Here is a 23,769-nt window from a genome sequence, read left to right as displayed (position 1 = left end):
TTAGTAGAAAAAAAAGAAGTGCATCTTCTGTTTTAAGCAACTTCAAACAATTTTTGTAATAAATTCTAAATAGCTAAAAGTTGTATATTTATCTAGAATAAAATTACAATTGACTTCTTATTTCTGATAGAACTATTGCTTCTCTTCCACATCTGTCTCTTCATCCTCTTAAACTTTATTATCACAAATTACCACTGATACACATCATAGTCAAAGGTCATGGAACTTATTTCCTGTTATTGGATATTTTCCTTCCTTACAACCTTTCCCAAGGCAAAAGCTCTGAGTTCACTGCATCACCCTCACCCCATAAACACAAGGACCTCAATCAACTGTTTTCTGTTCACTGTTAAATTCCAAAGGTCCTGGATGCTGGAGGGCTTGAGGAAACAGAAATTCTGATCCATGAATTTGAATAACTGCTCATGGGCTAATGGCAGGATCTCCATATTGACAGGAGTAATAAGTGAAGGCCATCGGGAGAAGAAATAGTGGAACAGGGCCTGCATTTTATGATTCGATGAAGAGTTTAAAAGAAAATACTCAGATTACTGAGAAGGGAATAAAAAGACCAATATTCAACCAAACATGTAACTGTTTTTTTCCTGTCTTTGGGTAGTTCAGGCATGCTAGAATTCTGAAACGTTAATATTAAAGGAACTTTAGAAATCATATTATTCAGACTCTTTATTCAAAACTATTTAAGATCGAATTGGGAAGACAAAAGACTAACTACAGTGGCAAAGCAAATCTTTTCCTTCCCTCACTAAATCTCTTATTCTCCTTTTAAACTTTTTTATTTGCCTTATAAATTTTTGAGGTTGAACTTTTTTCCCTTTTCTTTAATAGTGTCAAATGCTTTAGTCATAAGTATGCTTTCTCCATTTCTAGTTGATACAGGAATTCATTATTTTTCTGGTACATACATAGGTTTTATAGAATTTTTTATAGAATTTTTTATTTCTTAAATATTTGGATATCTGTTGAATCAGTGGATTTTATTCCTATGTATAGTTGGAAGTTAGAATTTAATTTTATCTTTTTTCAATATTTTTCCAGTTGAAAAGTTTATCTTTTACCATTGATTTAGCATACATACATCGTCCTACATACTTGGATCTAATTTTTTAGTTTTCTGTGTGTTTCCTTAGAATGTCAGTCAGTCTATATTAACGCATCACTCTGAGTGTGCGTGCTCAGTCACTAAGCTGTGTCTGACTCTTTGTGACCCCATGAACTGTAGCTTGCCGGGCTCCTCTGTCCATGGGATTCTCCAAGCAAGAATACTGGAGTGGGTTGCCATTTCCTTCTCCAGGAGATCTTCCCAACCCAGGAATGGAACCCACATCTCCCGAAATGGCAGGCAGAGTCTTTACCACTGACCCACCAGAGAAGTCCATGCACCAGTCCACACTGTTTTAATTAGAGGTTTATGTAGTATGTTTTAATATCTATTCCCACTAATCTTCTTACTTCCCATTGCCCTTTTTCTCCTGTTTTTTTCTCTCCGTAGTAATTTGAGCTTCATTAAATTTTTTATATAACCTTTCATCTCATTCATCTAATCTCAGTTCATCTAATTCTGTTATTTTTTAAAAAGGTATTTTTATTAGAGTTTATATTATCTTGGATAGAATTAGCATCTTGATGATGCTTATTCTTTCAAAAAATATGGAATACCTTTCCATTTGTTCAAATATAATGTACATTTCAAAAGTATTTTAAGGTTTTCTCTATAACTTTTTGATATTTGTTAACTTTATCCTTTCCTCTCCCATTTTTCAGTTGTTTCTATTTACTTAAACCATTGAGTTGTTTCTATTTACTCAAACCATTTAACATTTACATTCTAATATTCCACCCTTATTCTCATCTTTATTTTACTCTTGGATGGATAATTAAATACATGCAACAATGTTGACTAGAAGGGCTTTGCTAAAATTATCTCTTTAAAAAATTCATTTATTTATTTAGTTGTTCTGGGTCTTTGCTGTGGCATGTGGGATCTAGATCCCTGACCAGGGACTGGACCTGGGCCCCCTGCTTTGGGACCATGGAGTCTTAGCCACTGGACCACCAGGGAAGTCCCTAAAATTATCTCTTGATTGATTCTTCTCTGGCAGGTTCCTCAGGAAAAAATGGTAAGTGCAACATTCCAAGTTCTTACATGGTTAAAATTGGTTTTCTATAGCTATAAAAACTGAAGGATCGCATGTAAAACCCTTGGCTCACACATTTTTCTTTGAACGTCACCCTATTTTTTTATAAAAATATCACCCTATTTTAATCTAACGCTATATGCTATTGTTGACAATTTTCAGCTTCTGCTTTGTGGTTGTCTTTTACATCCTCGGTTACTTGTTTAATTATATTGAGTTCATTTTTCAGTATTGTGCTACAGTTTCCTTTTGTATTGTGGATTTTTCTCAGGGCAAGGCAATTATCATTATCTTACACAACTCTTCCATTTTTCTTTCCTTTATGTTTTATACAATAAAATTGTGTTCCTCATCTCAGTTAGAGCAGGATGAGAGATGACTCAGTATCAAAGTAAAAAGGTGCACAGTTTTCCATTATTACTGCGTGGTAGGACTTCACTTCCCTTACAACGTGATTTTCTCTCCCTGGGACTCGGATGTCTCTTTGCTATCAAATAAACCCTCTGGCTGATTGCCCATTACCTATTTTCAATTATTCTTGCCAATACTGTCTTCAGTATAAGAAATGATGAGACATTGAGCATTTTTCCCTTGGAGAATATTACTTGGACCCTATCTTACTAGCTGAGTTCTACATATCCAAAATCAATAACCTCAGTTTCTTCCCACATTCCCTAAGTTTTAAAGAAAAATTAGAATGCTGTAAATAAATGTGATACCAGATGCACTCCAGCAAATGATAGCTCTTGGAATAGCATCTGAAATGACAATATGTACTCACTTGGAATTCAGAAATGAAAATGTCCCAGTGCCTTCCTTGCTTCATTACTGAAGGGAATCAGCCTTCTACCACGGCAATCGCCTGTTCCCACCAGCTGACAATGAAATGAATACTCTGTAGGAGCTGAGATGATTGTGGCATTAAACTTAGCATTCTCTCCATGATCCTGCAAGACTGCTGCTGAATCTAAACTAAATCAGTTTTGAGAAGAGTCTGTACAGAGCTTGCTCATCATTTAAAATCTGGAGGGGAAAAAAAGGAGTAAAATCAAATGAGGTAGGAGAGAGATTATCAGCTAAGAGACAACTCAGGGATCTGTTTCAGATCAGGCGGAGAGGACAGGATAGAATCAGCCAAACAGCCTGGGGAGAGTGGACATCATCCGCCAAAGCCCGAGGCATTGTTTTATTATTGTCATCAGTTGCAACGATGATGATAATAATAGTGATCTGGTGTTCAGCGCACACAAAACACTACAATAGCAGCAGCACTGGTTACAGAAAGAAAAGCATGATACAGCCTCCCTGGCTGCTAAGCTTGGCATCTAAATTACCCTGACTATGACCCAGAGCAGGGACACTGAGGGAAGAGAGAAGATGCCCGAGATAGGGAAGCACCTGACGTAGCATGACATCAGCTGGAGGTGATGGATCTTAGTTCTTTCATGCCCCGTGTGGAAGGGTGATCAGTGACTGTTTAGTCCTAGTGGGTAACAGGGGGTTAAGGACCATGGTGAGGGATAGGGAGAATGTTAATATCTCTGGGTAAAGTTTTCTGAGTGTATCTCATTTAGGATTCACAACAATGCAATCAATTAGAAACTGCGGTTTCCATTCTTCTTAGGAAGTAACCAAGGTTTGAAGAAGTTAAAAGTGTCCAGGCTTAGGTAGGAAGGAGGGAGAGCAAGGCGCAGGCTTGAAGCCCACTGAGGCAGAGCCGCAACCGTCCGTACTGAGAGCCTCGCATAAAACTGGGCAAGGAGAGGAAACAAGATGCTCCAAAATGTGATCTCCTGCCTACAGGTCTTTATCTACATGGTCCTGCTGGGAGACTCTTGTTTTATACTAAAGAAACTGGACAGCATCTAAAGATTGGGCACTCTATGTGGAAGCATGACATGAAAACCTGATTACAATTTCTATCCACAAAAGAGACTCTTTGACTTCCACAGCTAAAAGAGAACACTATTTGTAAAGTGTGATCAAAAAAAAAAAAAAACTTCCGGTCACAGTGAACCTTACATTTGTTATAGGCAGTCTCTATGAATGTTGATATAATTGTAAATCAGGCCAGACTCCATTTTCCAACAACCATTAATTGTAAAAGAATTATGCCAAACTGGCCCTGTCTTGTAAGTCATTTCTGTTCACATTTTTACTTCTGTCCAGAGGATTTCTGTGAAGAGTCTTTTACAATTAGTTATGGTTTATGAATGTGGACAACCACAATGACATTTAAGCATAAGACCATTGGTCTGCATTTTTTAAAAATGTAAGATTTTTTGTATGTTCATCAATTATTCATAACTATGATTAAATATCCCGTTATGTTTTGATTTCTCTATTTCTTTTGCAAATCCTTTATGTTTTCTTAATGTACTTTTAAATTTTGTTATTAGATACATACAAGTTTAAAATATGGTGAACTCAATTTGTATGGAAATACAAAAAACCTCAAATAGCCAAAGTAATCTTGAGAAAGAAGAACGGAACTGGAGGAATCAACCTGCCTGACTTCAGACTCTACTACAAAGCCACAGTCATCAAGACAGTATGGTACTGGCACAAAGACAGAAATATAGATCAATGGAACAGAATAGAAAGCCCAGAGATAAATCCACGAACCTATGGTCACCTTATCTTCGACAAAGGAGGCAAGGATATGCAATGGAAAAAAGACAACCTCTTTAACAAGTGGTACTGGGAAAACTGGTCAACCACCTGTAAAAGAATGAAACTAGAACACTTTCTAACACCATACACAAAAATAAACTCAAAATGGATTAAAGATCTAAATGTAAGACCAGAAACTATCAAACTCCTAGAGGAGAAAATAGGCAAAACACTCTCCGACATAAATCACAGCAGGATCCTCTATGACCCACATCCCAGAATTTTAGAAACAAAAGCAAAAATAAACAAATGGGACCTTATGAAACTTAAAAGCTTTTGCACAACAAAGGAAACTATAAGCAAGGTGAAAAGACAGCCCTCAGATTGGGAGAAAATAATAGCAAACAAAGCAACAGACAAAGGATTAACCTCAAAAATATACAAGCAACTCCTCCAGCTCAACTCCAGAAAAATAAATGACCCAATCAAAAAATGGGCCAAAGAACTCAACAGACATTTCTCCAAGGAAGATATACAGATGGCTAACAAACACATGAAAAGATGCTCAAAATCACTCATTATCAGAGAAATGCAAATCAAAACCACAATGAGGTACCATTACATGCCAGTCAGGATGGCTGCTATCCAAAAGTCTACAAGCAATAAATGCTGGAGAGGGTGTGGAGAAAAGGGAACCCTCTTACACTGTTGGTGGGAATGCAAATTAGTACAGCCACTATGGAAAACAGTGTGGAGATTTCTTAAAAAGCTGGAAATAGAACTGCCATATGACCCAGCAATCCCACTTCTGGGCATACACACCGAGGAAACCAGATCTGAAAGAGACGTGCACCCCACTGTTCATCACAGCACAGTTTATAATAGCCAGGACATGGAAGCAACCCAGATGCCCATCAGCAGACAAACGGATGAGGAAGCTGTGGTACATATACACCATGGAATATTACTCAGCCATTAAAAAGAATTCATTTGAATCAGTTCTAATGAGATGGATGAAACTGGAGCCCATTATACAGAGCGAAGTAAGCTAGAAAGATAAAGACCATTACAGTATACTAACACATATATATGGAATTTAGAACGATGGTAACGATAACCCTATATGCAAAACAGAAAAAGAGACTCAGATGTATAGAACAGACTTGTGGACTCTGGGAGAAGGCGAAGGTGGGATGTTTCAAGAGAACAGCATTGAAACATGTATATTATCTAGGGTGAAACAGATCACCAGCCCAGGTTGGGTGCATGAGACAAGTGCTCGGGCCTGGTGGACTGGGAAGACCCAGAGGGATCGGGTGGAGAGGCAGGTGGGAGGAGGCACCGGGATGGGGAATACATGTAAATCCATGGCTAATTCATTTCAATATATGACAAAAACCACTGCAATGATGTAAAGTAATTAGCCTCCAACTAATAAAAATAAATGGAAAAAAAAATAAAATAAAATATGGTGAACTAATACTTTAAAAAATTATGATATTGTTTATCTTTAAAAATACTTTTTGCCTTAAAGATTCCTTCATATGATGTTAATCTAAGTATATCAATTTTCATTTAGTTGGGAATATCCTTTTATATTCTTTTTAAATTTTCTTTATATGATACTAAGATACCAACTTTTGTTTGGTTAGTAATATCTAATTTTACTCACTGGTTTTCAGAATTTCTGGATCATTATGTTTTATATGTACTTCTTATAAACAAGATATAACTGAGTTGTATTGCATGTGTTTTTAAATCCATTTGAGAAAAAACATCAACAGACCCAAAACGCCAATTTCTCAACTGATGTATTTATTCCATTTATGTCCATAATGGGTATTGATATATTTGAATTTATTTTTGTGGTTTTGGTTTCACTTTCAATGTTGCTTTTCCTCCTTTCTTGCTTTTTAAAATATTTATTATATTTTATTATTCCATCTCTTTTCACTATAAGTTTGGAGATAAATACCACTTCTCTATTCTTAGTTACCTTAAGCTTTCTATCATGAGCACTGAGCTTCTCAAAGTTTGAAATCAATGAAAATACTTATTATCTGTCCTACAATGTAAAGGTCTTAGCACTCTAAACACATCTGAACTATTTAATATTGTTGAGTATTTTAGTTCCTTGTGGTGGTTTTCCTTTTATTCCATAATACAATGTTGTTATTATTTCCTAGTCAATGTTAGTTAAGCAAATTCTTTGTTCCTTATTCCTTTGCTCTTGTCAGATTGTTATGAGATTACTCTTTGTCTGAAGCACAACTTTTAAAATTCCTTTAGTAAGGATTGTTTGAGGACAGTCTTTCAGTCAATTATACTTTTCTTACATAATTTTTTCTTGTATTAATACAATTATCAAAATCAGAAAAGTAACACAGTTCTAAGACCACTATCTAGTCTGTAGATCTTGCTCAAAATTTGCTGTGAATCCCAGTAATGTCCGTTATGTGCTTTTGGTCTCCTTTAAGTTGAAACCACCCTTGATTCTTATTGTTTTTCATGAGTTTGCCATTTTGGAACAGAATAGGCCAGTTAGCTTATAGAATGACCCTCAATTTAGGTTTGTCCAATGGTTTCTCACGGTTAGATTCAGGTTATCATCTTCGGCAGCAATGGCAAAGAATGGACATTGTCTCCTTGTGTCCTATCGGCAGACACATGGTTTTGCTTTGTCCCGTTACTGGTCATGTTAACTGTGATTGCTTCATTAAGGTGATATAAGTCAAGTTTTTCCACCATAAACATTTCATTTTCCCTTAACAAATAAGTGCCAGCTTGTCAGTAAATTCTTACCTTTTATGGTTAAGTAAACCATTTTTATCTCCTAGCACTTCAAAGGGAATTTGTCAGGTTTCAATTAATTTTTTTTGTTTTCTCAAATGGCAAAATGAAAGCTTGACCTATTTGGAAAATAATTGCAAAGCAGAAAAAGAAATATAGTTAAGAATTGGGATTGAAATTTGGAAAATTCATGTCTAATTTCCTAAAAATATCAAAGTTACTAATAAGATTTTAACAAGGAATTTTGAAAGAATGGGAGTAAAATTGCTCACCAAAGATTTCAACCTATATAAAAACAGTGCAGAATCTTATCAAGTTAAAAACATAGCTAAGGGCATATTTCTTCCCTGTAAAATTTTATTCAACATGAAATTTTATTTTGCTTTTATTACAACAAATTTTGTCCTAAATTTTTCTTTTGGATAATTTTCCTAGGATAATAAGTTGAATGCTTAATTTATCTTCTATACTTTTGATCACATCAAAAGTATTTTTAAAACAACTAAATTCATTTTGATTGATGGTTTGGCCTCATTCCATAGAGTTTAAGTTTATACAAGGGTTAATATTTTATCATTTCGGAAACATTTTATTGCTGTTTCCTTGATTTATTCCTTAATCTTTATTGATTTCTTGGCCCAATTGTTACTTTATTGAATAGTTTTAAAAAATTTTGCATGTCAATTTTCTTTCAATTTGATTTTTTTCTAGTTTTATTGACAGTGGTCTGAAAATACATTCTCCAGATGTCTGCATTTGGATTTATGTTAACTTTCTTTGTTTTCTATTATACAGGCAATTTCAATATATAAACAATATGTGCTAAAAAATGAATAATTCTTATTTATGGTGTATACATTTTGGTAAATATAAATTCTTTCCTATTATTAATGATTTATTTTCTCTATATTCTTGTTTTATTTTAAAGTTGGCACAAATAGGACCAAAAAAAATACATCAGCACAGTTCGTGGGGGAGGCTGTGAGCATAAATCTCAAGCCTAGTATTTCTGTGTGATTTTGCTCAAATTGGGCTTCCCTTGTGGCTCAGCTGGTAAAGAATCTGCCTGTAATGCCGGAGACCTGGGTTCGATCCCTGGGTTGGGAAGATACCCTGGAGAAGGGAAAGGCTACCCACTCCAGTATTCTGGCCTGGAGAATTCCATGGACTGTATAGTCCATGGGGTCTCAAAGAGTCGGACATGACTGAGCGACTTTCACTCTCACTTCACTTTGCTCAAATTATCTGTCCTTTCTGTGACTCGATCTCATTACCTGAAAAATGATGATAATAACTATATGCCACATAGACTTTATATGAGGATTAAATATTTAAGAGATACACTTGAACATGTACATAAAATCAGTACTATACAAATGTTAGCTATTACTATTATATTTGCTTTAAATTCCACTTGAAACTTACATTCATTTTTCTTGTTTCCTTAACCTTTTATTTTTAATGTTTTTTGTTTCAGTGTTATAGTAATAAAAATTATCATATTTTATTCCTTATTTATATACACTACCCTATTTTTGGTGAGTGATTTAGACATCCTTATACACAGATGTAGTCCCTGTGCTAGTCCTATCACAGATCATTCCTTTTGTTTTTTGCATATGTCATTCTTTATTGACTTTATGTAAATTTATACTTTTTTAGGGGTGAGTCTATTATCTATGATTCCATTTGTTATATAGACTTGCTTTTAGTTTTGTAATATTAAAACTTTTATTGTGATGTTTTTGAAAACACGCTGAAATAAACAAATGAAGTCACTTACCAAAACCTTTTCCAAGTTAATCATTGATTTTGCCTCACAAACAAACTCAACAACTTTGCTCCCTTCTGTAACAGAGGAAGTATTTAACAATTTTTGGCTTTCCTTCTATCTGACCCCTGCTTTCTCAGCCTAATCCAATTCAGTGGGGAGGAAGAGGGAACTGAATAGAGCCCAGCTTTTGGTTGAACAATTAACTAAAATAATCAACAACCATCTGCTCCTTTCTTCATCAGAATTTCTTCTTGTTCTCTCAGCTCATTATTTTTCTTTTTGTTTACTTAAATTTCTGCAGAAAATAAAAAAGTGAAGTGAAGTGAAGTCACTCAGTTGTGTCCGACTCCTTGTGACCCTGTGGACTGTAGCCCACTGGGCTCCTCTGTCCATGGGATTCTCCAGGAAAGAATACTGGAGTGGGTTGCCATTTCCTTCTCCAGGAGATCTTCCCGACCCAGGGATCGAACCCCGGTCTCCCGCATTGCAGGCAGACACTTTAACCTCTGAGCCACCAGGGAAAATAAAAGGTACCTAAAAAAAAAAAAAAAGCCCCTATTTTTGCATTACAGGGAGAACTAAAGGCGGCTGTTTTGTTTAGGAAACACTTATACCAAAGCAAGGCCCCTTCTGGAAAGAGAGAGGTAATCTAGACTAACTGAACTGCTCCACTAAATAATAGGAATATGATTTTATTTGTGGACTGGGTGGCATCTTCAAAAGATGTAATTTTGATCTGGGGGAAGTAGAACGATTGAGGATTCTGGGGTTGAGGAAGGGCATGAGAGAATGGTGACATGAAAGAGGAAGTGCTGATGAAAGAGAGGAACCTGCATGGACCTCGAAGCTTGGGGATGAGTCTGACAAATCTTTGTAAAAGAGAAGTTCAGAGGGATGGTAGCTCTTGGGAGCAGTGAGTCCTGATAAGAAATTCAAAGCTATCTTTGTTGTTGTTCAGTCGCTAAGTCATGTTGACCCTTTCTAAACCCCACAGACTGCAGCCCTCCAGGCTCGTCTGTCTATGGGATTTCCCAGCCAAGAATACTGGATTTGGTTACCATTTCCTTCTCCAGGTAATCCTCCTGACCCAGGTATCGAACACATGTCTTCATTGCAGGTGGATTCTTTAAGCACTGAGCCAGCAGGGAAGCCCCAAAGTTTTTTTTTTATGTTGTTAAGATGACTTGGAAGATTCAGTCCTGGCCATTCCCTACCATAGCCTACAATTTGCTGAGACCTGGGGAATGGCGGACTTATCTTGGTGTGAAGCTGGCTGGCCTCTATCCATTGTGGTACAGAGATGACCAGGTATGTCAGAGAAGCCCTCAGCAGCATCTGGAACAAGAAGGGAGAAGAGATGTGCTCTGTACGTGTACCCCAATGCCCTCACAAACACTGTGGGACATGGGAGTGCATTTCCTACAGTCTCCCAGTATGGGGGCTGGATGCTAAATAAAACCGTGGCAATGCAGTATAGAAAACATTGGAACACTATGGATACATTTAAGATAGATAATTTTTTATCTTGGGTTATACTAAAGTCCTTAACAGAGTCCCAATTTGAGAACTGTCTTTTAAAATAAACACAGCTCTAAAAATTGTGGAAAACATTCTCTACTACAAGAAAGGTTTTTAACATTTTAGAGTCAGAGATCTCTAATAAAAATGATAAAACATTGGATCCTTTCATCAGAAAAATGTATCTATACATATACACATAATATTTTGTCTAAAATTTAAAATTTTTATTAAACAAACCCAGAAACTCTTTTTTCTCTCCTTAAAATTTAATAGATGTACATGGAAATTTGTTTCTGTTGGTTACTTTTTTGATGTTACAATGAGTACGTTTACCCACTCCTAGTTATACCTTTGATGATTGATTGTTTCATTTACTCTATTTTCAGAAACTTCTATTACTCCCATTAAAGTTTTCTTGCATATCATCTTCATTCACACTCTCTTAATACATTTTGATTGTGTTCCTCAAACCCATCTTTTGTGAGCTATGCTAGAAACTGCATATGAGGGTGAGGAGTAGAATTATTTTGTTCATTACTTCATCCCCAGCATCTTGCACAGCAGCTGGACTTGTCTGATAGTCAGTCAATATGAAAATAATTATTTCATTCATTTCTTGTTAGCATTTATTAGTAAAATGCAGATTCCTAAGGATTCTGCCTAAGAATCATCATTTCTTTTAAGGCACAGATAAATCTGATGCAAGTGGTCCACAGAAACATCACTCATCTTCAAAGAGGACAATCTATCAGAACAGGCCAAAAGTAAGGAATAATTCAGTTTGAGGGAGGGGCAGCCAGGACCGATGTATTTCTAAGGCCCTTACTGAAGCATCCTACAAAATGAACAAATGAGGAATCAAAAGGTTCTCTCTTTCAATTCTTGGTTCTTACAGTGGCCCCAGGAGGCCCCAGTAATGGGCAGCAGGAGGAAGGACGCTGTGCCCGTTAGGCTGGCAGTGAGTCCTGGCAATTTGAACTCCCCTAGACTTTGGTTTTTCCAACAGTCCTCCCCATGCAAATTCTTTCTCTTGGGATTTCCCCTGCCCACTGCTCCCTTTTCAGTGGGAAAGACCTAAGAGGACACAAAGGACCCTATTAACAGTAAGTACCAAAGAATCTGCCTGTAATGCTAGGAGATGCAGAAGACAGGGATTCCATCGCTGGGTAGGGAAGATCCCCTAGAGGAGGGCATGGCAACCCACTCCAGTACTCTTGCCTGGAGAATCCCATGGACGGAGGAGCCTGGTGGGCCACAGTCCCTGGGGTTGCAGAGTCGGGCACAGCTGAAGCAACTAAGTATACATCATGCACTAAAGGATTACACTGATGTGTGAATACTAAAATTTGCATTACATTTCTCCAGAATCTTTTAAAAATCAACATTCTTTTGGTTATATTTCACCCTGAAGAATGTGGGAGGGGGAGAAAACTATTACCAATATCATTTTGCGACCTACAGATAGGAACATGTTAATGGAGTTTACCAAGTAATAAACTCCACATTGGCAGGAAGATTTTCCCCCTAATTTTTTTACTCTGCTAAAATACATATAACATAAATTTTTTCCCTTAAAACCATTTTAGTGTACAGGTCAGAGGTATTAAAGGTATTCATACTGTTGTGCAACCACCGTCCATCTCCAGGGCTCTTTTCACATTGCCAAACTGAAACTCTGTATCCATTAAACAATAATTCTCCATTCTTCCTTGCCCCCTGACAGTCATCATCCTACTGTCTGTCTCTGAATCTGCCTACTCTAGGTGCCTCTTGTAAGTGGAATCAGATAGCATTTTTGGCCAACCTAATTCTTGAGTACCAGGTCCCCTTACTAGCACGGGGACCATGATACTTAATTAGCATTGCCTCCTAAGATCTTAATTTAGGACTGTATTTTCAGATCTTTTAAATGCTGAGCATTACTCAAATGAAGTTCAGTTATAAGTGTTAGTCACTCAGTTGTGTCCAACTCGTTGTGACCCCCACAGACTGCAGCCCGTCAGACTCCTATGCCCATGGAATTCTCCCTGGAGTGGGTAGCCATTCCCTTCTCCAAGGGATCTTCCCAAACCATGGATCGAATCCAGGACTCCTGCATTGCAGGTAGATTCTTTACTCTCTGAACCACCAGAGAAGCCTATGTAAAGTATTTACTAAAACTGCTTAATTTAAGCAATAGGAAATCTATTTTAAAGGCAATATTTCCTAAAAGTAGTGATGAAGTTTAATGTCTGCATTTATCCAAGTTAAAGTACCTCTGAAGAGCATTTTATCACACTTATATATATCAAACACATATCTGAAAGAAATTGACTTCACTGTCAAGTCAAATGAGCTTGGGCACATTCAGAGTAGTTTGGTGGCAGAACAATTTGCAAGGCCTAGAGTTAAAAATAATTGAAGACATATTATTCAATTTTTTTTTGAAATTGCTTGCCGGCTAGAGTCTAGTGTATATTGTTTCAGGTCTAACTGGATTTTATAAATACCAAAAGATGGGAATTTTCAGTGTCAATACTGACAGAACAATAGCTCTATTGAGCTCAATAGAATTCAATCTTGCAACAGAATTTCCTGTTTTCCTTCTTGTTTTTTCTACCTTCAACATTACAACTTACCAAAAAAAAAGAAAAAGAATCTAGAAATAAAGCATTCCTTTACTAGACTCAGAAATGTTGTATCATGTCTCGTTTCTCTAAAAAACAAACCAAGAGCCTTGTGCCCTTCATCTTTTCAGATTCCTAGATTCCTTCAGCGAGACCTGTCTCCACTGGAGCATAGCGAACACAGATCTGCATTCCTTACATCAGCAATCATGCCCTGGTGGACTTGACATTGGTTGTAGCAGTTTGATAGGTTTAGAGTTGCTCCATTGTAATATCTCATCAGTGTTTTAAAACAACAGAACTGCATGAAATACAGAAGAGGTTCTCAAAGCATGGAAAAGTAATAGCATGCAGATCAGATAGAAAATCATACAGGCTTGTAAACAGTTTAACATTCATGGGATCAGGCTGAATATCTGACATAAAGCCACCAAAGATTCCCAAGGCAATCTTTATGTCCCTGAAATAGTGCCCTCACATATTACCAGTGTTCTTCTCTCCAACATAGCCTGAAATGTCAACCAGCTCTTTTGGGTTACACAACTAGTTAGTTATTTTCTTAAAAACAATACTGAAGTTTATCAAATGGTTCAAGGAGATGTTGAAAAGTCCTCCATATATTAGCATGAATTATTATGTGAAATTATTAATAGCTCATATCACTTTGAACATATCGCAGGTCCTAAGAAGGTGGAGAGAACGAAGATATTAATACAGCAAGTTACCACAAGGTGGGTATTTGATAACTCCAATATCTGAAACTTCTGAGGACTTCTACTAAATTTTTTATTAGTCATTTTTTTCTTGTTTCCTGTAGCTTGGTAAATTTGTAAGTGAATGTTGGACATAAGGTATGAAAACTTCTGGGGACATCTTGCTTCTTTTAGTAAGCAGTTATGGTAAGGAAAATTCACCTTAATCTGGTCTGAAGTTGAAACTGAGCTTAGTTTGAAGCTGAGTTTAGCTTGCAGTGCAGGTCAGTTTATTTCTGGTTCACTGTTACTATTACAAGAATAACTTGTTAGTTAGGAGTCAAAACTGAAATCCAAATTGTTAATTAGGTCTCTGCTCCATAATGATCACTGAATTCCATTTTTGTCTCTCAAGCTCTGGTCTGATTTCTGATCAGTCATCCTTCAGTTACAAATTGGCAAATACCTTGAGAGCAAAGGCATCACAGAATGTTGTGTTGGTTTACTTTCCTTCTCTTCTCTTCAGCTATCTGACTTTCAAGTACTTGCTGCCTTAGAATTTCTCTAGTGTCTTAAAACAGATAATGGGTGGTGTGTGTGTGCGCACGTGCATGCATGTGTATTTTAATCTAGCTTTTTGCTTTTCCAATTTTCTTGGAAAGTTGATTGGTCTGCTATAAACTAGTCTGTCAGAGCCAAAGCAGAAGTCTTCAGGAGTATTTGTAATTAACATAGACAACCAAGGGAGAAGTCCTGGAAAAGGAAAGACAGAATAAGCTTTCATATTTTTATGGGCTCTTTTTCACTTCTGGGAGTTCCTTTCTACTCACTGACATGCCAGTTGCTCAGACTCCCCTTCATAGTCTCACACACTGTCCTACCGCTAAGCACCATTCCTTCAGAAACGTTACCTTAACGGCTATAGTGAATTGCATTTTGAAATCCTTTTGAAAATTGATTTTGAAAAATCTTTCATTCATTCCTGTTGTGTGCCTTGGGCATTCTCACTGGAGAAAACTACAAAGAAATAAGTATCATCCCAATAATTTTACATAGCAAAGGATAAGTGGTAGTTCTTCCATCACTCAGAAAAAAATCACAGGCCCATGGAATCAGTAGGGAACTTAGAGAATTCTGTCTAGTTTCTCATGAAGATGCCAACCTGCCTGAGGTACCACACTACTTGAAGGGAGGAACGAACTGTAATTGTCTTCTTCCTGTCCATGGCTCTTTCAGAAAGAGTCTATTGCTTGCAGTAAAGCAGTTACTTCATGGGAAGATTTAAGATAATAATAACTCTTAGACTCTACATCTATAATGTCCTCTCTGGAGAGAAAAAAAATCTTTTGTGATTGTTGCCTAACAATCTCGTCCCATACCCTAAATTTCTGATCTAGACTGTCCAAAGATGACTGTGATTTTAAAACTTACATGTTGCTGTGTAAGTTCAGTTCTCCACAAAACAGACATTTGCATGCAGGAAGTTTATTAAGAAAGCTTGCAGGGGAGTGTAAAAAGGTTGGGCAAAGAGGATGAAACTAGAACAAAGGTTCACTCAATCATGTGAGTACTCTGGATCAGGATGCTGCCCTCACAGTGATCCTGACCTAGGCAAGGAGGAAATCTTCATGTTTCAACCAGGCAAATGATGCAGGCTGACCTCAGGGAAAGGGTGTGGCCTTGAGCAGAGTGGCTGTCTTTGGTGAAGGGCCTTTCCCAGAGAGGCACTCACTTGAGAGCCATTAAATGATAAGTCTCTCAAGGTTCATTCCTGGAAGGGCAACTCGGAAAATACCATACAGCATCTACTATGGGTTCTTAATTAAACCAAAATCAAGAACAAGTAAAAGCTGAAAGGAAGTCATTAAAGATAAAATCCAAACAAACTAAAATGCATCTCTATTTGTCTCTCTGTTGTCTTTGAAATAAATAGCAGAGAACAATAGTCTGAAAGTGAAATAACCTAATGGTTTTATTCATAAATGTTTTATACTTGTTATCAAAGAGAAGCCATTAAGAAAGCTTGTAAACTTCACGTTCATCTGTCTGATGAAGGATATCAGAGTTGGGGTAATTGCTTTCTAAAGGGTACTTTCACTCTTTTCATGTGCCTTGTGCAGGTTTTACTGAGATGCTTAATAAAATAATTGTACTGAAGTCAAAGCAACTAAAAAGCAGGCATCATTCTCCAGTCATGCACATCACCATCTGAAGAACAGAATAAATATTCATTTACTAAGAACAATCACTGTATAGTCAAAATGGAATTTTGTATTTGACCTTAGCAATGACGGCAAGTATCCAATAATATATTTAACAAAAGGAATTAATGCTCTTCAGTACAAGAGCTATCATGTTAGTAGTTTTATTGAATTAGTTTAAGAACATGAATAAAGTATATGATCTCTAAAATTGTCAAACTCCAAATTTTTTAAGAAAAATTTAAAAGATCAACAAGGAAAATGCTTGTAATGAGTTATTTATAAACAATTTCAGCTCCTTCAGTTTCAGTCAAATTAAATGTAAGCTTTTATTGCTATCTTGAAATTCTAAAGCATATATCCTGTTCATCCTGAAATGACTACGTTCAGTTGGGTCTGTGTATGTGTGCAAGTATTCTTAGAAGTCAAGTTGTACAGGACATGAATTTGAGACCATTATGTTATTAGAATGGAGAAAGATACTTTTATATGAGAACATCAAATAAGAAACTAAGGAGCAATTTGAAGGATGAAAAAAATCTCTTATTAATATTCATCTGTGTTTCCCTTAACAAGTCTGGGAATCCTGATTTTTCACACCCAGTCTAATTTAAAAATAAAAGCTAATGACTGGAGGACTATAAAACCATCTGATTTTCTTGTGTTCTCAAAGTCTAAGTCATGAAAGAAACCCACATAAAATTATCAGAAATATGTGTATGATGTGACTCAAGGAATTTCTCAAAACCATTTTTCATTCAAATCCCAAAGAAGAGCAATGCCAAAGAATGTTTAACTACTGCACAATTGCACTCATTTCACATGCTAGCAAAGTAATGCTCAAAATCTTCCAAGCTAGGATTTAACAGTACACGAACAAAGAACTTCCAGGTGTTCAAGCTGGATTTAGAAAAGGCAAAGGAACCAAAAGTTCAAATTGCCAACATCCGTTGGATTATAGAGAAAGCAACAGATTTCCAGAAAAACATCTACTCTGCTTCATTGACTACACTAAAGCCTTTGACTATGTGGATCACAATGAACTGTGGAAAATTCTTAGAGATAAGAATACCAGACCAGCTAACCTGCCTCCTGCATAACCTGTATGCAGGTCAAGAAGCAACAGTTAGAACTGGACATGGAACAACAGACTGGTTCACAACTGAGAAAGGAGTACATCAAGGCTGTGTATTGTCACCCTGCTTATTTAACTTATATGCAGAGTACATCATGCGGAATGCTGGGCTGGATGAAGCAAAAGCTGAAATCAAGACTGCTGGGAGAAATATCAATATCAATAATCTCAGGTATGCAGATGACATCACCCTTATGGCAGAAAGTGAAGAGGAACTAAGGAGCATTGATGAAGGTGAAAGAGGAGAATAAAAATCTGGCTTAAAACTAAACATTAAAAAAAAGAAGATTATGGTCTCATCACTTCATGACGAATAGATGGGGAAACAATGGAAACAGTGACAGATTTTATTTTCTTGGGCTCCAAAACCACTGCAGACGGTGAATGCAGCCATGAAATTGAAAGACACTTGCTCCTTGGAAGAAAAGTTATGATTAACTTAGACAGCATATTAAAAAGTAGAGACATCACTTTGCCAAAAAATGTCTATATAGTCAAAGCTATGGTTTTTTCCAGTAGTCATGTTGGATGTGAGATTTGCACCATAAAGAAGGCTGAGCACCAAAGAATTGACACTCTTGAACCATGGTGTTGGAGAAGACTCTTGAGAGTCTGTTGGACTGCAAGGAGATCAAAACAGTCAATCCTAAAGAAAATCAATCCTGAATATTCATTGAAAGGACTGAATCTGAAACTGAAGCTCCAATACTTTGGCCACCTGAGGTGAAGAGCCTACACGTTGGAAAAGACCCTGACGATGGGATGATTGAAGGTAGGAGAAGGGGATGATAGAGGACCAGGTGGTTGGATGGCATCACCAACTCAATGGACATGTGTTTTGAGCAAGCTCTGGAAGATGGTGAAGGACAGGGAAGCCTGGAGTGCTAAAGTCCATGGGGTCACAAAGAGTCAGACATGACTGAGCGACTGAACAACAACAACAAATACCTGATTTTAGATATCTTTCCCTGAACAAGCTCCCAAAGTTTTGCCTTTTAATCTGTCCAGACGTCCCCGCTATTGGAGGAAGTAATTGGAATGCTGTCATCTTTAAACATGAGACTTGGAAGGAAGCCCAGTAACTGGGGTAATTTTTATGCAGTTAGTATCCTGCTTATTATTTGATGCTTAGATATATTTTTGTTGTTGTTAACACTGAGCAATTTGGCAAATTATCTATTGGAGAGAACTGAGCAGATAATAGAAAAAAGTGGTTACTTTTCAGATAGAAAGGAAGGACTAAGAAGAGATTGGCAGGGAGGGCGGTGGGCACTTAATGGAGGAGACCTGAGTATACATTGCCAGGAGATGTGAAGAACACACAAATCTACTTTGTGAATTTCTCAGTTTTCCCTGATGTCAGTGCTGTTAGCAGGCCTTCTATTTTCCACTGTCCTCTCAAGTGATAACTTCCTCTGACTTACATTGTGGGGCCCTTGCACCTTTTTTAATCTGCTTTATCCTATTAACCAGGAGAAATGCTAATATGCCTCCAGTTCCTTTCTCTTCTTAGTACTGGAGATTTTTATTTATTCCTAAGCACTACCAAGGGCCACAGGAAGAAGTAAAACTTAAAATGTTGCCACTTATTAAGCAAAGTGTTTGTTACTTATGCTTCAGTACCAATGAAATAAGAAACAATATCAAAAGCCAAGAAGCAGCTTATTGTCTTCCATTTCCAAGCTAAGTATGTATTCTTTCCTCATTCATTCTTAACATGGATCATTAGGGACAAACTGGTAGGATCATACCTTGTAACTATTACCATTTTTGAAGTACAATATTCTGTTGGAAAGTTCTCTGATGATTCCAATAATTGCTCTTCTTATATTAAGATCCTCTGGTTCTAAATATTTAAAAACCCTGTATCAAAGCTCTTATAACTTTTGGTGAAGAAATGAGAAAACATTTTCTGACTAACCAGCCTCAGTGCTTAAATACAGATTTTTAAAGTAATAATGGCCATCATAATTGTATTTTTGAAATGAAATCCATAATAAGTATCTCAGTTGAGATACAGATGAATTTCTGCTGTGTCATGGTCTTCTTTTATGTGAGGGCTATTAGTCTGTGAGGGGGTTATACATAAGCTAATCTGAGCATTGGTCTGACTTGATAAATTTTGTTTAAAATATTTTGTGTGTATCATGTATGGTAATGGAATTAAAACTCTGGGGGAAAAGGCTCTGTGTGTGTGTGTGTGTGCACATCCACATTTGTGTATATAAACTGGTAAACTGGTATACATATGGGGAGGTACCTATCCATGTAAATACTGTAAGACAAGAATTTTTAATGAGCAAAATTTAGGAATTTGAATACCTACCTGTAGACAGTATGTAAAGATGAATTTCTAAAAATTTTCCAAAGCCCGTTACTGTCTGTTGAAATCCTAGAAATAGAAATGATTTGCTCATATAGTACTGCTTCTTTCTAGGTTCTGGGGGTTTGAGTATCTGAGGTTCTAAGAGCTAAACTTCACAGACATACTAGAACTTTGAATGTTTTGAGGTTTAATGTGAGCAATTTCCTTGCTCTTTTGCCTAGCTGGTAAATCATTTACTCCAGTAGGCAAAATTTTTCTTTTAAAAATTCTTCTATTGGAAAAAAAAAAAGCCTCAAAATAGAGTTGAAATAGAAGCACCGTGTCCTTTCTCTGGACAAAAACCTACCAAAGTAGAAAACAGTGGTTGGCTTTTTAACTAAAAACCCAGTGAGAAAACAGGAGGAAGGAATTTTAAATAAGAAAGGTGTATCTAAAAATCCTTTCTACTAAGTAGAAGGAAAACAACAAATTATTGGGTAGAGGTTAAACATTGGTATTAGTGGAAGTATAGAAGCATACATTCTGTTCCCGAAAGACCCCGAGGGCAAAATAACACTTGGTTCTGGAGCTGAATATCTATACCTATTCATTCCCTGCCTCCCAGCTTTCGCAAGAGAACAGTCCTACTGGGATCTGAGAGTCCTGAGTCTGAGGTACAAGCATTCCAACAGCACCTGAGTGTATTTCTTATACAGAATGGAAAGGAAAATAATTTTCAGAACCAAAATCATCACCAGAGAGAAGTATTAAAGAAGTAGCTAGATATTTCTCTTTGTGTCTCAAAGAAAACCTTAATCTATTTTCTTTGCCATCCTGTTAACTCATGGACTTGACATCACTCTGAATTTCATGTTGTATATATTTAGTCCCTGGCTTCCCTGATGGCACAGATGGTTAAAAATCTGCCTGCAGTGTAAGAGACCCAGGTTGGATCTCTGGGTTGGGAAGATCCCCTGGAGAAGGGAATGGCTACCCACTCCAATATTTCTGCCTGGGAAATTCCATGGACAGAGGAGCCTGGTGAGCTACAGTTCATGGGGTCCCAAAGAGTTGGACATGACTGAGCAACTAAAAATTTCACTTTCTTTCATGTTTACACACACACACACACACACACACACACACACACACACACATATAGGGCTTCACTGGTAGCTCAGATGGTAAAGAATCCACCTGCAATGAGGGAGACCTGGGTTTGGTCCCTGGGTTGGGAAGATCCCCTGAAGAAGGGAACAGCTATCCACTCCAGTATTCTGGCCTGGAGAATTCCATGGACAAAGGAGACTGGTAAGGTACAGTTTATGGGATCACAAAGAGTTGGCCATGACTGAGCAACTTTCACTTTCATATATATAGATATATATTTGAATATTATGGTATTTCCTTGGTCTGTAGATGCATCATTCTAATCTCTGCCTCATCTCCTTCTGTCCCACAGGGTTGCCAGGTGATGGGAGAGGCTGGCTTGGGAGTGGAGTTTGTCTCCAGCAGATGTCCCAGCTGGGAGAGTATCACCAGATCTCATGACTTCACCAGCAGTGATCACCAAGAGGACCACTTTATAAGTGTTACCTCCCCTCAGTTCCATGGTAGAGTTGGTCACTGTGTCTTGCTTTAGACCACCAGCCAGCATCATATTTGGTGTTCATTGTGCAAACCCTCCAAACTCTTCAAATAAGAGCTGCCTAATCCACAGATTCAACCAGCACACTTCTGAGCACTGACCTGTAAGTGCCATCCAAAGAGATTTTTTAAAGTAGTCGTCGTTAGGACTGAAGTCTCAAACTTTGGAATGTGATGGAGCCTTTACTGCCAGTATAACACAACTCTCAGGGTTTCAACACTTCTATCTGTCAAATACCCCCATTTTATGTAGTATTTTCATTCCTAATACATTAAGAAATAATCTATTAACATATAATGCAACTTGTGCAACTACCCATGCTATTAATAACAAGAAAGAAAAAAAATAGACTGTGTTCCCAAAACTGAAGAGGAAACAAGAAGAAAAACAATAGGAAAATTCGTTATCTTAGTTATTACAGCAAAATTATACTGGTTCGTGACTTATCAATCACAGATGAAAGATGTAAACACCACCAGAAATCATCCCTTCAGCAGAGACATCAGTCATAAATGAGGATTCATCATTGATATGCTTGTCCAAAGTGGTAATTTAGAACTACTGCTACCAGCTCTGGCTGTATCTAGAATAATAATTATGAATTAAGTGGTGAGCAGATGCTTGGAAATAAAAGTTTGCCCTGGGATGCCAGGAGCCTAAGGACAAATCTAACAATCCCTATAAACTATTAGTTTAAAAATGGAATTGTCAATACACCCACAGGTTAACAACTTGCTGAGCATCAATGACCATGACATACAAATATGAATAATTTTAAGAAAAGAAACTGTCTCTGATACACAGTCTTTTCTGTTTTTATTTCTATGGCTCTGTGCCTACTCTGAATATCTTAGAGCAGCAACTCAAAATTTATTCACAAGAAAAAAGAAACAGGCTTGTAAAAATTGTATTTATTAGCTCACAGCAAGAAATATGTGCTTAAAATGGGATTTATTCTTTCTGATTGCTATCGGAATGGACACTTAATTTTCTCCCTACAATGAAACAAAACTTTTAGAAGATTTATGATTGCTGTGAGAGCAGTTTCTCACATGCCAAGCTATGTTAGCAAAGTTGGGAATAAATCATTGAAGAAATCTGACTAGTAGTACACAGTCCATGCAAAATAGTACTTCACTTCCTACCCACATGAAGCAACTATAGGACGACTATCATTACCGAGTTCCCTGCAATCTATAAAATGACATCCTTGAATCACAGACAATTAGTATTCTTCCTCTTTCCTTGGTGTTCAAGTGAGTCCTTTGGTACCTTCTCTTCTAGTCCTCTCTCCATTGTGACTTCTCATTCTGCAATGAGAAGGTTTGCTCAGTTACCCTCATACCCTCAGCTTTCTCCCCGCCTCATTTTTCCCTCTTTCACTGGTATTATGTGAAGCTTCATTAAAGGAAGCTGCTTTCTTAGAAGTCCCTGTAGATGACAATGACCATAATCATAGACTTGTCCTCCATTTTTCCAGACTGTTGTCATAGCATGTACCAAATGGCATTGTTCATTCTGAATGAGAACAGTGACTGATATTCTTTTTACAAATAGGCTTAGATTTCTACTCTTTTTTGCCTCAATGTATATTGCAATTTTTATCCGAACAAATTGAAAAACATCTGGCTAACAATTATGTAATTTCAAAGTTCTGGGTTGAAGGGTTACCTTTTCTATTTTCTGGCTTCTAACAAATATTTCACCACTGGGTGAGGAGAGAAATTCCTGGCCAATAAATACATGATGAATCTCTTTTATATTAAAAAAAAAAAACTCAGCCAACTGGGTAAAATCTCATTATGACATAAGAAAACAGGCAATAATAACTATTATTTTTCGATAGCTTATATTATGTGCCTGAAACTGCATTCGCTATTTAACACACACACAGCCCTGTGACACTGCTCTTCACCATGCTATCCCTTTCCAGCAATGAACACGTTCAGTCTCTGGAAAGTCACAATCCCTAGTTAGGTTCTACCAGCCAACTCAGCTTCTCATAGCCTCAAATACCCATTCCATTTTTATTTGCTCCCTATGACTTAATGATATATCAGACTAATTTGAGACATGATTTTATTCCAAGAGAATGTAATCTACTATACAGAGACATGTTTTATAACACACTGTTGACTATATTTTGATTTCTTTCCTATAATTCTTACTAGTATGTGGTTCTGGATCTGAGATTCTTAAACCATGAGGCTGGAATCTTCACTTTTCCTTTGTGCTGCCTGAACCTCTCTCTCTCTCTTTGTAAAGCTTACACATTTCAGGGAGGGCCATCCTGTCAACTTAGAACCAGGTTCTTGCCAAAAACTT

General features: G+C 37.0%; 1 long non-coding RNA gene across 1 annotated transcript in view; it reads left to right on the top strand.

Moving 5' to 3' along the window:
- The window catches only part of LOC139035609 (uncharacterized), a 45,131-nt gene extending 22,687 nt beyond the window's left edge, over positions 1-22,444 (top strand). The window contains exons 2-3 of the long non-coding RNA XR_011488239.1: positions 14,143-14,194; positions 21,259-22,444. This is a non-coding gene — a long non-coding RNA (uncharacterized lncRNA). The remainder of the gene's footprint in view (positions 1-14,142; positions 14,195-21,258) is intronic.
- Positions 22,445-23,769: the final 1,325 nt, after the last annotated feature.

Source organism: Odocoileus virginianus, chromosome 1 (genome assembly GCF_023699985.2).
Source record: "Odocoileus virginianus isolate 20LAN1187 ecotype Illinois chromosome 1, Ovbor_1.2, whole genome shotgun sequence".
Lineage (NCBI taxonomy): Eukaryota > Metazoa > Chordata > Mammalia > Artiodactyla > Cervidae > Odocoileus > Odocoileus virginianus.
This window is presented reverse-complemented; position numbering and strand designations above follow the sequence as displayed.